This window comes from Rattus norvegicus, chromosome 9, assembly GCF_036323735.1.
Source record: "Rattus norvegicus strain BN/NHsdMcwi chromosome 9, GRCr8, whole genome shotgun sequence".
Taxonomy (NCBI): Eukaryota; Metazoa; Chordata; class Mammalia; order Rodentia; family Muridae; genus Rattus; species Rattus norvegicus.
The window spans coordinates 95,106,564-95,123,182 of record NC_086027.1 but is presented as its reverse complement, the minus strand read 5'-3'; the positions used below and the strand labels follow the sequence as shown (position 1 = coordinate 95,123,182).

Genomic DNA, 16,619 nt, shown 5'->3' with positions numbered 1-16,619 from the left:
TCTCAGCCTCCTTCATAAGGGCATGGCTGTGATCTTTTCATTTTTGTGGTCTCAAAGTTTCCCCTCAAGATGCAGCTTCTTTCTTTTTCATAATTTTCTTTCCCTCAGCCTGGTCCTGTGTACGTGTGTGTTAGGTAGCCTGTTTTCAGCCTGCTGACAGATGATGACAGCTTACACTGTATGCTACCCTTTTCATTCCTACACTCCACAATGAGCTAGCTCATGGACTCCCTCCATACCCAGGTCTTGCCATCAGCCTCCTGCAATCCACATCCTCCTCCCTAGTGCATGACACTCAAGTGAAGGTAACTACCTACCATACCATGAAGGATTTCTGCTGTACAGAGCTAGAGGAAGATGAACTGCTGTAGAGGCTCATGAATGCTCAGAGCACTTTAGTTTTATGCACATAACTTTACAGCAAGCTATATAAAGCTCTTGGATGCCCTTCTGCCTGCATGCCATGTGTACTGGCTCTACACATCGGTTGCTTCCTTAGTCCCTCTGGTTGTTGAGTCCTGACAGGCAGCCACGTGTAACCGTAGGGTGCCTACTATCCCTCACAAAGCTTGTGGACTTGCTTGCCCACAGTACACTATCTTATTAGAAGCACCTGTTCCTACCTAAAGGGTACCTCTGCTTCTTTGTCTCCTTCTTGTCAAGACAGATAGCCTTTCTCCAATGCCCACAGGGATAATACCAAACTTTCTACATCAGTGCTGGTTCCCATTGTGCCTTTACCTGATTTCCCTTCCTCTTTTTCAATCCTACATCCCTGACATTCTATGCCAGCCTTTTTCACAAACATACAAAGGAGAGCCTTTTCGAACTTCCTTTCTCAGCCAAGGTTGTCTGGCTTTACCTTGGCTCAGGACTTGTGGGAGGCACAGCTGACATGTACTAGAATAGTTTCTAGCCTGGGAAAAGCAGTCTCAAAAGTACCTCTGGGGAATGCCAATAGAAGGATGCCAGCCAGGGGCAGCTGCCCACAGGGAAAGCAGCAAAGACCCACATGGAGGAGACCTGGGAGCAGCCAGCCAGCCAGTCAGAGTTTAGAAGTCAGACTTCTCTCGATGGAACACCTTGTTAATTTCCAATCTGAAAACTGTGCTCACATCAACACCCTCTCCATAACCAGGGCCAGTGGCAGAAGACAAAGGGCTTTTCATGGAAAAGGTAGGGGGAAAAAAGGAGGAGGAAACACATGGACAAAACCCCTGAGGAGGTTGTGTCCTGTCTCCTCTGCATAAACACAGGATTCAGACCACTCCCTTCATCTAGTACATACTGTGGGTGCCACTGTTCAGAATGTCAGCTTAAGCAGTTTCTCCACATACTGAAGGCACAGGGCTGAGAAACACGTCTAAGGAGGTACCCACTTCCTGACCTACATCCTGATACCTACAAGACCCAAAACAGTCCAGTGCTGCTGGTCCCAGCCTCAGGCACATAGCCTTTGAGCATCACTGTGACACAACAGGGGAAGAAGCTTTTGACAGTCAATTTTACAGCTGGACAATCATGTGGGAAATACTCAAGAATCATGCAAACTCTTAGGTCCATACCTAAAGATTCAGACTAAAAAAAATCTAGTGGACACACACACACACACACACACACACACACACACACACACACACACTTGTTTATTTTTAGCTGAAGGTCATAAAATAGATCATGAGAACCAAATGTACCTCAAATACATATTCATTTCTACAATTTATAGATAGAAAGGCATGGAGAAACCTTTGGATATCCTGCCCTATACCATAAAGATGTTGTCTTTTAAAAAATATTCCCTGAAAAATATAAACTCATTGAGACATTTTTGGTTCAAAAAACTACTAATAGAGCTAATTTAAATTTTTAAATAACTAGATGTGAAATGACTTCTGCACTTCTGAGCTTCCTCATAGAGAACTTTTAGTTCAAAAGCCTGGAAGGCAGAAATCAACACTCTACTGATTGGAACAGAAGCAGGCTGTCTGGAGCGGTGGTGGTGTCTGGTGGCAGCAGACTGCTGCTGCTTCTTAAAGCTACAGAGGCCAGGCCAGTCTGGTCAACATGGCCACCCCAGCCAGCATGGCCACCCCAGCCATCCTGGCCAAAAGCACAGTCAAAGGTGTCAAGGACAAAGTACCTGGCAATGACCTGGACAGAAGGTGGAGAGGTGGGGACAGCAAAGGGCAGGAAGCTGCTTGATGGAAGGGAAGCTGTCTCCTTACAGAATGACCTGTGACCAACTAGCCAAAAAATTGTGGGGTGGCTTCAGGGTGGCAGGGGGTGGGGTTGGAGGTCCTCCTTCACTAGGCTCTCTCTCAATTAAGGCCTGGGTGACAGAATGAGACCCAGGTTTCTTCTTATAACAAGAGAAAGGCTGCAGGGTAGAATGAAATTGTAGCAAGGCTGCCATTCCAGCAGCCCATTCATCCTACAGGTTTGCTCTTGCTGTGTCAAGACCACCAGTGACTGGGACGGGACGAGTGCCTTAGAAGCCCAGCAGCACAGGCTGTCTGGTTCCAAGTCTGCCAGCCTACTTGGGTGTACAGAGTAGAGTCTGCATAGAAAAGAAGCTGGAATTAACTACACAATCTTAGCACTCCAGTCTCAAGAGAGATCATTAGGTCCTTTCCCATCCTGATCTGATGACGGCTGTGTGAGCTTCTAAACTAAAGGCAAGGTAGCAGAGGAAACCAAATCTTTGCCACATGCAGTAACTAGATCAGGGGTTCTCAACCTGTGGCTTGCGACCCCTTTGGGGGTTGCATATCAGACATCCTGCATATCAGATGTTGACATTAGGGTTCCTAACAGTACCAAAGTTACAGTAGCTATGAAATAATTTTATGGTTGGGGGTCATTACAACATGAGGAACTGTATGTATTATACAGCATCAGGAAGGTTGAGAACCCCTGGGCTAGAGGGAGCCAGAACTTTAGCTGAGCCTGGAGGCTCTGCTGTGGCCAGGAGTCAGGGATTCTGCTCCTGTGACCAGGGTGAAGATGCTCAAGCAGGTGTGGTTTTCAGTGTCTCGCCCTCTCGAAGACTGGCAGAAAGTGGCTTTAAAGGCTCATCTTTGGGACTCATCACTGTACAAGAAGGAAGCTGGAGGAGGGGAGGGAGAAAGAAGGAGAACGTGGGAAGCAGCGGTGGGGGAAGGGAGGGTTTGGACCCAGGAAACATCCCAAACATCTTCTGACATGTGAACCCAGTACCCCAGCCTTCCTTTGAACAGGTCCATTGTAAGCCAGCTCACAAAGTCCCTTGTCCTTGCAAAGACACTCAGTACTGCAACCTGTTCTGCTCTTTACTGAAACAAACACCTCATTTCATATCTTGAAAATGTTTCATCAAGAATCCTGGTTTTCCCCCTCAGGCTTCACAACTGAGTTCTGTTGCTCCTCATGTGATAGTAGGTAAGCCATGTAGCTGGCCAGTGTCTTCAGTGGGAAATTGGGACTCAAGGGTTATAGAACAGCAGCTCCTTCCGTCCTTCCCTTGCTGTGAAGGTCCCACCGACAGGTCTGAAATAAAACAGCTAGGTTCTGCCCTGGTAATGATTAAGTGGAGAGATTCTGGGAAAGAGTTCTGATTCTCAGAACTAGGCTTTGAAGCTATTGTCCTCCTGGAGTGTCTCAGGAAAGGTATTTAGTAGGGAGCCTGGGTCTGGAACACAACACCCAGCACTGCTTTTAGCAGAAACCTTACGCTACATGGCACTGTGGGAGCCTTGCTCCATAAGTGTGCTTTGGACCACAGTGACCCAGGAAGAATACAGCAGTTGCTTTCTCAAGCTTTTCACTGGTGGTCTCTGGCAGGCCAATGGCAGAAATGTCCACATGGCCATTAAAGAAATGAAGAGCATGCTTGTGAGGAAAGGGGTAGGGTTCCGGGAGATGCTCTGTGACTCCCAGCATGCACGTTCACAGGACAGGAGTGCTGCTGAAGATGTACATGCTTATCGGGACCCCCTTCTTACTAGGCAACCGGGATAAACAGAACAGTGTAAACGTGAAAATCAGGGCAAAGTAATTTCTGAGCACTGTCTGAATAGAGGGTACTGAACTATGGGGGAGAAGTAAAATTCTGGTCTGGGTGTAAGAGTCTGGCAGGAGAATAGGATAGAGCAGAACTGGGCCAGTGACATTTACCATTGGGAAACCTGACAGGGAGCTCATCCAATCACCTTCCCATGGTCTACTGAGCCCCATTCCCAGGCCCCTCCCTTTATTCTAGTCACATAGGTTGAGTCCTTCTTAACTAGGTCCCCAAACTGTGACTCTGTCCTCACCTTGTCTGCCTTTCACAGCCTACGAATGCACTCCAGTATCTCATCTACTTATGCAAAAACATCTCAAAATGACTATTGCTTTTAAGTTGCAATATGCCTTCATTGTAGGAAAGGTAAAACATGCAGTCTAGGAAAAGAGAGAATGGACAATCTCTCTTTTACCAGAAAGAAGCACTTCTGTCTGGGTGGGGATGCAGTCTGAGATTTTCAATACTTTGTATGGTATCTGAGTGCTACAAACACCACTCAATGTTACTAAGTGAACGATAAGAAGTCACCGCTAAGAATGTCACAAGGCTTGGATTCCAGTGTGAGGCTCTGGACTTGATCCTGGAAGAAACAGCAGTTTAGCTGGACACAAGGGATAAGCAGGCTTCCTGCTGGCAGAGTGAGAGGAAGGGTCTTCAAGGAAGGGACAGAGTATCAGTATGGAGTATCAGTGCAACAGCTCTCTGTTAAGCTCAAAGAACCCCTCAACAGCAAGGACCGAAGGTGAGGGCCTGGGCATGGTGGTGACAGGTGGTTATGCAGGGAGAGAGCTGGTCTCTGTAAGTCATACTTCAAATATTGCACTTTTGGGGTTAAATAGGACACGTGGCCAGAGAAGATTAAGAACTTATATAAAGGAATGAGATTCAGCTTCTAATGGGGAAACAGACTAGAAGGCCCCAGAACAAGACAATGTGGACTGGAATTAAGGTAATCACTGTACTAAGGGAAAGAGGACTGAAGAGAGGCACAGCTGAACAGCTACGACTTGCTCAATTGTGCAGATGCGAAGAGGGCTAGAAATCTAAGGTCTGAAGGGGTGGCCATTAATACATCCAGAAAATAAGAGCTTATTTTCAGATTGCAATGGGGACATTTTTACTGATGAAGAGCAGGGAAGGATGGGGAAAAGGAGAGAGAAGTGCTGCTTGAAAGAGGAATTGTTACTAGCACCGGCTTAAGGAATGCACAGATTTTCTTGCAGGTGTTGAAAATACCCATATTAAGAAAACAACAACAATCACAAATATGTTAGGACAGCCTTCTCGTAGCAGACATGCCTGCCTTAGAAAGCAGGAATTGTAGCAGCCTAGGGAAGATGGCAAAGCTTTGTCCACTTCAGTACTGCCCCTTCCAACCTTAGGCCCCAACACCAAGAAAAGCCCTCCCAGCAGGCAAACTCGGCCTGGGGCTTCAGCCACACATGCTTTGGATTTGCTCCTCTTTAGTCACCGGAGCTCTTTAGTCACAGGACCTTCCATGGCACCCTGACCTCCTACCTGGTCTCAGGCTTAGTTCAGGCTTTCCAGTCTAGTATCCTGGACGATGAGCCCTTGGATCTCGCGTGTGGTATTGAACCTTTCGTTATGGGCATCTTGACTTGAGGGAGATGTCACCAATCCCCAGGCTTACCAACTGATCCATCTTTCATGTGGTCACTGGGTCTGGGTAACCACAGAATGTGGTTAGTGGGCCTTGCCCCACAACCCTGTCTGCAGTTCCAACCCTCATATTTCCTATCTGGTGTGGTTTGGAGGGAGGCCTAGCACCCTTGCAGACCTGTGCCTTTTACACCTGTCTTCTAGCCCTCATTGAGAAGAAGGCCTGGGTTCCATATACTGCTTCCAAAAGAAATTCCAAAGGCCAGTGAATGTTGGAGTTCACATTTTCCTAGTGTTTCTTTTACCCCCACATTCTAGAAGCACATTAGACCAGGCAGCTTTAATTTCTCAGGCCTGCCCCTGGCAGCATAATTCAGACACAGTGTTCTTTTCTATTGACTTGAAGTAGGATGCTTCTAGGGGCTTTTATTTTCTATTTAATCATTTTTTTTAGTTATTTTAAAAAGTATTAAAATATAAAAGTTATTCATATTTTTATAAAACATTAGAAGATAGAAAAAATTACTCACAGTAAATCATCCAGAATACAGCCACTGCTGGCATTTTGTGTTATTTCCTTCTGGTCTTTTTCCATTCACCACCCCCTAAGTCTGCTCCCACATCCACCAGATTATGGCTGCTGGCACCCTGCACTCATAGTTCAGATAATGTTTGCCTCTTAGAGCTTGAAAAGGAACTTTTTACCAGATAATTAAGAGCTATAAAAACCAAATGTAATGTGTGTAGCTTTATTTGATCCCAATTTGGACCAATCAATTGGAGAGAACCAAGGAAATGCATTATGGCCTAGGTTTTGGATGGCATCCTGACACCAGCCCTCACTGTTAGGTATGCTGAGGACATTGTGGTTATATAAGAAAATGCCCAGAATTTTAGTCACATATCAAAACACACATGAGTGAAATGACACGTCTGTGGTTTGTTTTAAAATACTATGGTCTTAGCAGAGAACGAGCTCTTGACAATACTGAGTCTGGGACACAGGGACGGGGGCTTATTGTGATGTTTTCCTTATACCACATACAGTTGCATTTTTTCTAATTAAAGCACATATCATTCTAACACTATTTTTCCGTTTTATTTGACTATTTTTTATGAGGCAGGGTCTTGCTGTGTAGCTTTGACTGACCTCACACTCATGAGTGGCCCAGGCTGCAGTGGTCTCAGAACTATTCAGACTCCCATATCAAGACACTTCTGTGGTGATATAAAGAGGAAGGGTTGCTGCCTTCCCTGTACAGCCTTTACGTTCATCAGACTCTTATCTGTCTTGTTTTGGTTTGCTTGATTTATTTCCCAAATAGGGCTCATGGACTCTTGGGGGTCCTTGAGCCTCATTCAGGGCCCTATGTGGTCCAAACTGTTCTTTGCCATAATCCAGGGTGTGATCCAGCCTGCTCTGTATACTGCCATTCATAGCTGTAGTCTAGAAGCCCTGGTGGGTAAAATATGTCACCTGCATAGGACACAGTGGTCACACTACTGCCCACTACCACACACTGGCAGGGAAAAGAGAGCTAAATATTCTCAGGGACAAGAAAATCCACGACTTTTCTAGGTCTCAACCCTAAGTACTTATCTTGGTCACTTATTCTTCATGAGGCAGGAGGATGACCTTTGGAGGAAAAGCATGCACACAGCTAGCTGTGAGCTGAACTGATAGATAACCAGATTTCAGGGTTATTTAGACTTGAGTATTTAGTACTTCAAGGAAACAATGGACATTGCTTATCACTCATGATACAAGTTGAACTTTCTCAAAATCAGAATCCTAGAAACCTTGCATCTGATACACGAGCTTGTGGGTTTCCTAATACTGAAAAGGTTGGGCTAGTAAGAAGAGCAATGACACTAACAATGTGGTTTTTAAAATGCTATATATTGAAATGTTCTCACAGTTAGAGATCAGCATATTAAGTCAGTACTTTCTAAATAGCCAGTATATGTTTAAAAGTCATGCCTGGATAAATGTTCTATTCTCAGTAGATTTTTATGTAACCTGATTAACAAAGTCCATCTGATACTGTGTTAGTCTGTCCGGGCTGCTATAACAAAATACCACAAACCAAGTGGCTTAAGCCATAGAAATTTATTTCCCACAGTTCTGAAGGCTAAAAGTTCCAGATCAAATGCCAGCCAGTTCAGTCCTGGTGAGGGCTGTTTCCACAGCTCCAACACAGCAGCTGCTCAGCAGCGTCTTCAACATGCCAGAGGAGAGGCAGCAAGCTCTCTCTGCTGTGCCTTTTCCTTCTTTATGGGCATGACCTTCACGGATGCACTGGCCCACTCTAATGACCTCATGTCGTGTGCACATGCATGTGTGCATGTGCATATATTTGAGGGTATGTGGGCATTCCTGTAACAGTGCACATACAGAGGACAGAGGACGGTCTCTGGACTCATTCCCCACCTTCTAGTATAGATCGAGACAGGGTTTTCTGTTGTCTGTTGCTGTGCCTGCCCTGTAAGGCATCTGGCCCAGAGCTTCCAGGGATTCTCATTGCTCTGCCCTGTCTGTCCTGCATTTCAAAGTAGGGCACTGGGGTAGCAAATACCCACCATTATGCCTGGCTTTACCTGGTTTCTGAGGACTTGAGTTCAGGCCCTCATGTCTGTGTGACAAGTATTTTTAGCTATGGAGCCCTGCCCCTAACCCAGCAGCTTTCTTCCTCTTCTTTTTTTCTTTTCTTGTCTTTCCGTTTCTTTTCTTTTCTTTCATCTTTATTAAATTGAGTATTTCTTATTTACATTTCAAATGTTGTTCCTTTCCCGGTTTCCAGGCAAACATCCCCCTGACCCCTCCCATTCCCCTTCTATACAGGTGTTCCCCTCCCCATTCTTCCTCCATTACTGCCCTCCCCCAAGAATCCAATTCACTGGGGGCCCAGCCTTGGCAGGACCAAGGGCTTCCCCTTCCACTGGTGCCCTTACTAGGTTATTCATTGCTACCTATGCAGTTGGATCCCAGGGTTAGTCCATGTATAGTCTTTAGGTAGTGGTTTAGTCCCTGCCAGCTCTGGTTGCTTGGCGTTGTTGTTCATATGGGGTCTCAAGACCCTTCAAGCTCTTTCAGTCCTTTCTCTGATTCCTTTAACGGGGGTCCTGTTCTCAGTTTAGTAGTTTGCTGCTGGCATTCACCTATGTATTTGACATATTCTGGCTGTGTCTCTCAGGAGAGATCTACATCTGGTTCCTGTCAGCCTGCACTTCTTTGCTTCATCCATCTTATCAAGTTTGGTGGCTGTATATGTATGGGCCACATGTGGGGCAGGCTCTGAATGGGTGTTCCTTCAGCCTCTGTTCTAAACTTTGCCTCCCTATCCCCTCCCAAGGGTATTCTTGTTCCCCTTTTAAAGAAGGAGTGAAGCATTCGCATTTTGGTCATCCTTGAGTTTCATGTGTTCTATGCATTTAGGGTAATTACAGCATTTGGGCTAATATCCACTTATCAATGAGTACATACCATGTGTATTTTTCTGTGATTGGGTTACCTCACTCAGGATGATATTTTCTAGTTCCATCCATTTGCCTATGAATTTCATAAAGTCATTGTTTTTGATAGCTGAATAATATTCCATTGTGTAGATGTACCTACCACATTTTCTGTATCTATTCCTCTGTTGAAGGGCACCTGGGTCCTTTCCAGCTTCTGGCTATTATAAATAAGGCTGCTTTGAACACAGTGGAGCATGTGTCTTTGTTATATGTTGGGACACCTTTTGGGTATATGTCCAAGATAGGTATAGCTAGGTCCTCAGGTAGTATAATGTCCAATTTTCTGAGGACCCTCCAAACTGATTTCCAGAATGGTTGTACCAGTCTGCAATCCCACCAACAATGGAGGAGTGTTCCTCTTTCTCCACATCCTTGCCAGCATCTGTTGTCACCGGAGTTTTTGATCTTAGCCATTCTGACTGGTGTGAGGTGGAATCTCAGGGTTGTTTTGATTTGCATTTCCCTTATGACTAAAGATGTTGAACATTTCTTTAGGTGCTTCTCAGCCATTCAGCATTCCTCAGCTGTGAATTCTTTGATTAGCTCTGAACCCCATTTTTAATAGGGTTATTTGTCTCCCTGCGGTCTAACTTCATGAGTTCTTTGTATATTTTGGATATGAGCCCTCTATCAGTTGTAGGATTGGTAAAGATCTTTTCCTAATCTGTTGGTTGCCATTTTGTCCTAACCACAGTGTCCTTTGCCTTCAGAAGCTTTGTAGTTTTATGAGATCCCATTTGTCGATTCTTGATCTTAGATCATAAGCCATTGGTGTTTTGTTCAGGAAATTTTCTCCAGTGCCCATGTGTCCGAGATTCTTCCCCAAGTTTTCTTCTATTAGTTTGAGTGTATCTGGTTTGATGTGGAGGTCCTTGATCCACTTGGACTTAAGCTTTGTATAGGGTGATAAGCATGGATCGATCTGCATTCTTCTACATGCTGACCTCCAGTTGAACCAGCACCATTTGCTGAAAATGCTTTCTTTTTTCCATTGGATGGTTTTGGCTCCTTTGTCAAAAATCAAGTGACCATAGGTATGTGGGTTCATTTCTGGGTCTTCAATTCTATTCCACTGGTCTATCTTTCTGTCTCTGTACCAATACCATGCAATTTTTATCACTATTGCTCTGTAATACTGCTTGAGTTCAGGGATAATAATTCCCCTGGAAGTCTTTTTATTGTTGAGGATAGTTTTAGCTATCCTGGGATTTTTGTTATTCCAGATGAATAGCAAATTATTCTGTCTAACTCTTTGAAGAATTGGATTGGTATTTTGATGGGGATTGCATTGAATCTGTAGATTGCTTTTAGTAAAATGGCCATTTTTACTATATTAATCCTGACAATCCATGAGCATGGGAGATCTTTCCATCTTCTGAGATCTTCAATTTCTTTCTTCAAAGGCTTGAAGTTCTTATCATACAGATCTTTCACTTGCTTGGTTAAAGTCACACCGAGGTGTTTTATATTATTTGGGACTATTATGAAGGGTGTCGTTTCCCTAATTTCTTTCTCGGCTTGTTTCTCTTTTGTATAGAGGAAGGCTACTGATTTATTTGAGTTAATTTTATACCCAGCCACATTGCTGAATGTGGTTATCAGGTTATTTCTCTGGGGGAACTTTTGGGATCACTTAAATATACTATCATATCATCTGCAAATAGTGATACTTTGACTTCTTCTTTTCCATTCTGTATCCCCTTGATCTCCTTTTGTTGTCTGATTACTCTGGCTAGGACTTCGAGTACTATATTGAATAAGAAGGGAGAGAGTGGGCAGCCTTGTCTAGTCCCTGATTTTAGTGGGATTGCTTCAAGTTTCTCTCCATTTAGTTTAATATTAGCTACTGGTTTGCTGTATATGGCTTTTACTATGTTTAGGTATGGGCCTTGAATTCCTGTTCTTTTCAGGACTTTTATCATGAAGGGGTGTTGAATTTTGTCAAATGCTTTTTCAGCATCTAATGAAATGATCATGTGGTTTTTATCTTTCAGTTTATTTATATAGTGGATTACATTGATGGTTTTCCATATATTAAACCATCCCTGCATGCCTGGGATGAAGCCTACTTGATCATGGTGGATGATTGTTTTGATGTGCTCTTGGATTCGGTTTGCCAGAATTTTATTGAGTATTTTTGCGTCGATATTCATAAGGGACATTGGTCTGAATTTCTCTTTCTTTGTTGGGTCTTTGTGTGGTTTAGGTATAAGAGTAATTGTGGCTTCATAGAAGGAATTCGGTAGTGCTCCATCTGTTTCAATTTTGTGGAATAGTTTGGATAATATTGGTATGAGGTCTTCTATGAAGGTCTGATAGAATTCTGCACTAAACCCGTCTGGACCTGGGCTCTTTTTGGTTGGGAGACCTTTAATGACTGCTTCTATTTCTTTAGGAGTTATGGGGTTGTTTAAACTGTTTATCTATTCCTTATTTAAGTTCGGTACCTGGTATCTGTCTAGGAAATTGTCCATTTCCTCCAGATTTTCAAGTTTTGTTGAATATAGGCTTTGTAGTAGGATCTGATGATTTTTTTGAATTTCCGCTGATTCTGTTGTTATGTCTCCCTTTTCATTTCTGATTTTGTTAATTTGCACACACTCTCTGTGTCCTCTCATCTGGCTAAGGGTTTATCTATCTTGTTGATTTTCTCAAAGAACCAACTTTTGGTTCTGTTGATTCTTTCTATGGTCCTTTTTGTTTCTACTTGGTTGATTTCAGCTCTGAGTGTGATTATTTCCTCCCTTCTACTCCTCCTGGGTGTATTTCTTTTTGTTCTAGGGCTTTTAGGTGTGCTTTTTTAGGTCAAGCTGCTGATATATGCTCTTTCCTGTTTCTTTCTGCAGGCACTCAGATCTATGAGTTTTCGTCTTAGCACAGCTTGCACTGTGTCCCATGAGTTTGGGTATGTTGTACCTTCACATTCATTAAATTCTAAGAAGTCTTTAATTTCTTTCTTTATTTCTTCCTTGACCAGGTTATCATTGAGTAGAGCATTGTTCATCTTCCATGTATATGTGGGCATTCTTTCCTTATTGTTATTGAAGACCAGCTTTTGCCCGTGGTGGTCTGATAGGACGCATGGGATTATTTCTATCTTTCTGTATGTGTTAAGGCCTGTTTTGTGCCCGAATATATTGTCAATTTTGGAGAAAGTACCATGAGGTGCTGAGAAGAATGTATATCCTTTTGTTCTAGAATAGAAGTTCTATAAATATCCGTTAAGTCCATTTGGCTCATGACTTCTCTTAGTCTGTCTATGTCTCTGTTTAATTTCTGTTTCCATGATCTGTCCATTGATAAGAGTGGGATATTGAAATCTCCTACTATTATTGTGTGAGGTGCAATGTGTGCTTTGAGCTTTAGTAAGGTTTCTTTTATGTATGTAGGTGCTCTTGTATTTGGAACATAGATATTTAGGATTGAGAGTTCATCTTGGTGGATTTTTCCTTTGATGAATATGAAGTGTCCTTCCTTATCTTTTTTGATTACTTTTGTTTGAAAATTGATTTTATTCGATATTAGAATGGCTACTCCAGCTTGCTTCTTTAGACCATTTGTTTGGAAAGTTGTTTTCCAGCCTCTTACTCTGAGGTAGTGTCTGTCTTCATCTCTGAGGTGTTTTTCCTGTAGGCAGCAGAATGCTGGGTCCTCATTGTGCATCCAGTTTGTTAATCTGTGTCTTTTTATTGGGGAATTGAGTGCATTGATGTTGAGAGATATTAAGGAACAGTGATTCTTGCTTCCTGTTATACTCGTGTTTGGAGGTGAGATTATGTTTGTGTGCTTGCCTTCTCTTTGTTTTTTTGCAAAACGATTATTTTCTTGCTTTTTCTAGGGTGTAGCTTGCCTCCTTGTGTTGGGCTTTACCATTTATTATCCTTTGTAGGGCTGGATTTGTAGAAAGATATTGTGTAAATTTGGTTTTGTCATGGGATATCTTGGTTTCTCCATCTATGTTGACAGTTTTGCTGGATACAGTAACCTAGGCTGGCATTTGTGTTCTCTTAGGGTCTGTATGACATCTGTCCAGGATCTTCTGGCTTTCATAGTCTCTGGTGAGAAGTCTGGCATAATTCTCATAGGTCTGCCTCTATATGTTACTTGACATTTTTTCCTTACTGCTTTTAATATTCTTTCTTTGTTTTGTGCCTTTGGTGTTTTGACTATTAGGTGACAGGAAAAGTTTCTTTTCTGGTCCAATCTATTTGGAGTTCTGTAGGCTTCTTGTATGTTTATGGGCATCTCTTTTTCTTTAGGTTAGGGAAGTTTTCTTCTATGATTTTGTTGAACATATTTATTGGTCCTTTGAGCTGGGAGTCTTCACTCTCTCCTATACCTATTATCCTTAGGTTTGATCTTCTCATTGAGTCCTGGTTTCCTGTATGTTTTGGGCCTGTAGCTTTTTACATTTTACATTATCTTTGACTGTTGAGTCGATGATTTCTATAGAATCTTCTGCTCCTGAGATTCTCTCTTCTATTTCTTGTATTCTGTTGGTGATGCTTGTATCTACGGCTCCTTGTCTCTTCCTTTGGTTTTCTATATTCAAGGTTGTCTCCCTTTGTGCTTTCTTTATTGCTTCTATTTCCATTTTTAATTCCTTCACCTGTTTGATTGTGTTTTCCTGTAATTCTTTCAGGGATTTTTGTGTTTCCTCTCTATAGGCTTCTGCTTGTTTATTTGTGTTTTCCTGCATTTCTCTAAGGGAGTTCTTTATGTCTTTCTTGAAGTCCTCCATCATCATGATCAATTGTGATTTTAAATCTAGATCTTGCTTTTCTGGTGTGTTTGGATATTCAGTGTTTGCTTTGGTGAGAGAATTGGGCTCTGATGATGCCATGTAGTCTTGTTTTCTGTTGCTTGGGTTCCTGCGCTTAACTCTTGCCATCAGGTTGTCTCTGGTGTTACCTTGTTCTGCTATTTCTGACAGTGGCTAGATTATCCTATAGGCCTGTGTGTCAGGAGTGCTGTAGACCTCTTTTCTTGTTTTCTTTCAGCCAGTTGTGGGAACAGAGTGTTCTGCCTTCAGGTGTGTAGTTGTTCCTGTCTACTGGTCTTCAGCTGTTCCTGTGGGCCTGTGTCCTGAGTCCACTGGGCAGGTCACTTGGAGCAGGAAAGTTCGTCTTACCTTCGGTCTTGGGCGTGAAGTCGCTCCTGGGCACTAGGTTTCAGCTCTCCGTGAGGGCCACAACCAGGAGGGCCTGCCCCGCCTTCTCCGGGGTCCCTGTGCACAGGGGGCCCAGATGGCACTAGGTGTTTTCTTCTAGAGTCAGAAATGTGGGCAGAGACTAGTCTCCTCTGGCTTCCCAGGCGTGTCTGCCCCTCTGAAGGTCTAGCGCTTCCTCCCACGGGATTTGGGTGCAGGGAGCTGTTTGACCGGGTCCCTTCAGATCTGGGAGCAGTCTGGACCAGAGCGCTCCTGCAGCTTGAGTGCCCCTATCTTACTGTTCCCAGAGGCCCTATACAGTTTCCTCTTGGGCCAGGGATGTGGGCAAGAGTGTGCAGTACTGGCGATCTCTCCTGCCCTGCAGTCTCAGGAGTGCCCACCTGTCTGGGCGATGAGCTCTCTCTCTTTCTTCCTCTTCTTATTCTTTCTTATTATTCTCCTTTTTTTTTTCTTTTTCTTCCAGTGTCTTCATTATCTTTTCCCTCCCTGCCCCCTTCCTGCTTCCTTTCTCATCTCTCTTTTTTTTCTGAGTACCCAGGCTGGCTTTCAGCTTACAAGCTTCATGCCTTGGCTCCTATGATTACAGAGCCAACAACAAGGTCTTATGAGGCTTCCCCCGTTTACAGATAGCCTATCAGTGTATATCTGATGGGATCCTATCCTTCTAGACAGGGAGGCGTTGTCCCTGCACTGTCACACTTCTGAGGCTTTACCTTCTGGTCTACTGTGTGTGTAGCTTCCTTTGGCCTTCATAACGCCTCTGGGTCTTTCCTTGTCTCCTGTCTTGTGAGACTCTATCAGGGTTTGTATGTTAGGGATGGCACATCCCCACCACAGGCATTGCAGTGAGCTTTCTGCACCTACAAAGTCACATCCTTTAAGAATGCACGGTTTAACTCAGCGTTTCTTCCCATTTCCTCTGCTCTGGTTTCTGGAACTGTTACAGAGCAGGTTCCGGTAGATGGTGTGTCAGATTGATCCTTTAATTTTCTTTGATCGTTTTGGAATATTCAACTTTACTTTAAAACAGAATCATGAATCTCCATTTATTACAATCCTGTTTTTAATCTCTAAAATCCCCATGGCCCCCGCCCACTACTGTTTAAAACTCTCTAGTGGTTATCAAGGATGGCTCCTTCTGTTTGTACGCGTGCTTTGCTATATTCATTTTACAGAAGATGCTTTCTTAATTTTTTTTTTTTCGGAGCTGGGGACCGAACCCAGGGCCTTGCGCTCTCTAGGCAAGCGCTCTACCGCTGAGCTAAATCCCCAACCCCCAGAAGATGCTTTCTACGTGGTTGTCTCTTCATGCAGGAAAGTGAAATACTGTATCTGGGAATAGTGACAGGGGTAGGGCCGAGGCCGAGGCAGGGGGATGTCTCTGAGTTCCAAATCAGCATGGTCTACATAGCAAGTTCCAGGTTAGCCACAGTTACATAGTGATACCCTGTCTAGGGTGGGGGGAGGAGGATGTCGACGACAAGCAGCAGCAGAAGGAGGGAAGTCCCAAAGGCTCTCACTGTGCCAAGCCTCTAAGCTTCACTGAACTGGACTGGACAGTGCTGGGCTGCTGGCTGGTAGGTCCTTAAGGATGCTGAAGGTTATTCTCAATGACTTAGATTCCTTGTCTTTCTCTGACCTCGTGACTCACAGAGTACAGGCCTAGAATCCTGGAGTTAAGATTCTTAACATTTAGATATCAAGATTTGCCCCAATGCCCCTGAGGAACTGTAGTATCAGGAGTATTTGCCACCCCTGCTTCATACACACCCATTATTTTTTTTTCTCTATAGAGAAAAAAAAAAAAAAACAAACTCTAGGTCTCCTGCTAAGACCACAGGGATCAATCTCTTCAATGAACTCTGTGGAAGTCTGAATGTTTATTCCCTGCCTTCCTCCCTGCCTGGCTCAGGCTCAGGCCTTCCCAGGGCTGCTAAGTCAGTTACCACTCCCCCAAGCAAGTTCACTCCTCTGCTTCCAGTTGACTCCACGCCCACACTCTTTGTCCTTGTGGGTTTATGCCTTTTTTTTTAAATCTCTTTACTGTTGTTTTAGTGAGGTTTTGGGATGGAATGGAAATCAATGTGGTTATTTAATCTTCCATCTTTATTTGGAGCCTCTTTATAGTTAAATCTTTTTTTGTTCCCATCTATCATTATAGCATATATATTTCCCATGTTCCTTTATAGTGTTTGCACCAGTTTTTCAGAAGCCTGCCCAAGTAAGCCCTAGGTCCTCATGTATGACTGTGTTGTTTTACAGTTGCTCACT

At 43.7% G+C, this 16,619-nt stretch overlaps 1 protein-coding gene across 7 annotated transcripts in view; it reads right to left on the bottom strand.

The window, feature by feature from the left end:
• Window positions 1-16,619, bottom strand: part of Dis3l2 (DIS3-like 3'-5' exoribonuclease 2) — a 382,468-nt gene that overhangs the window by 61,341 nt on the left and 304,508 nt on the right. The gene's annotated exons all lie outside the window — the stretch shown is intronic.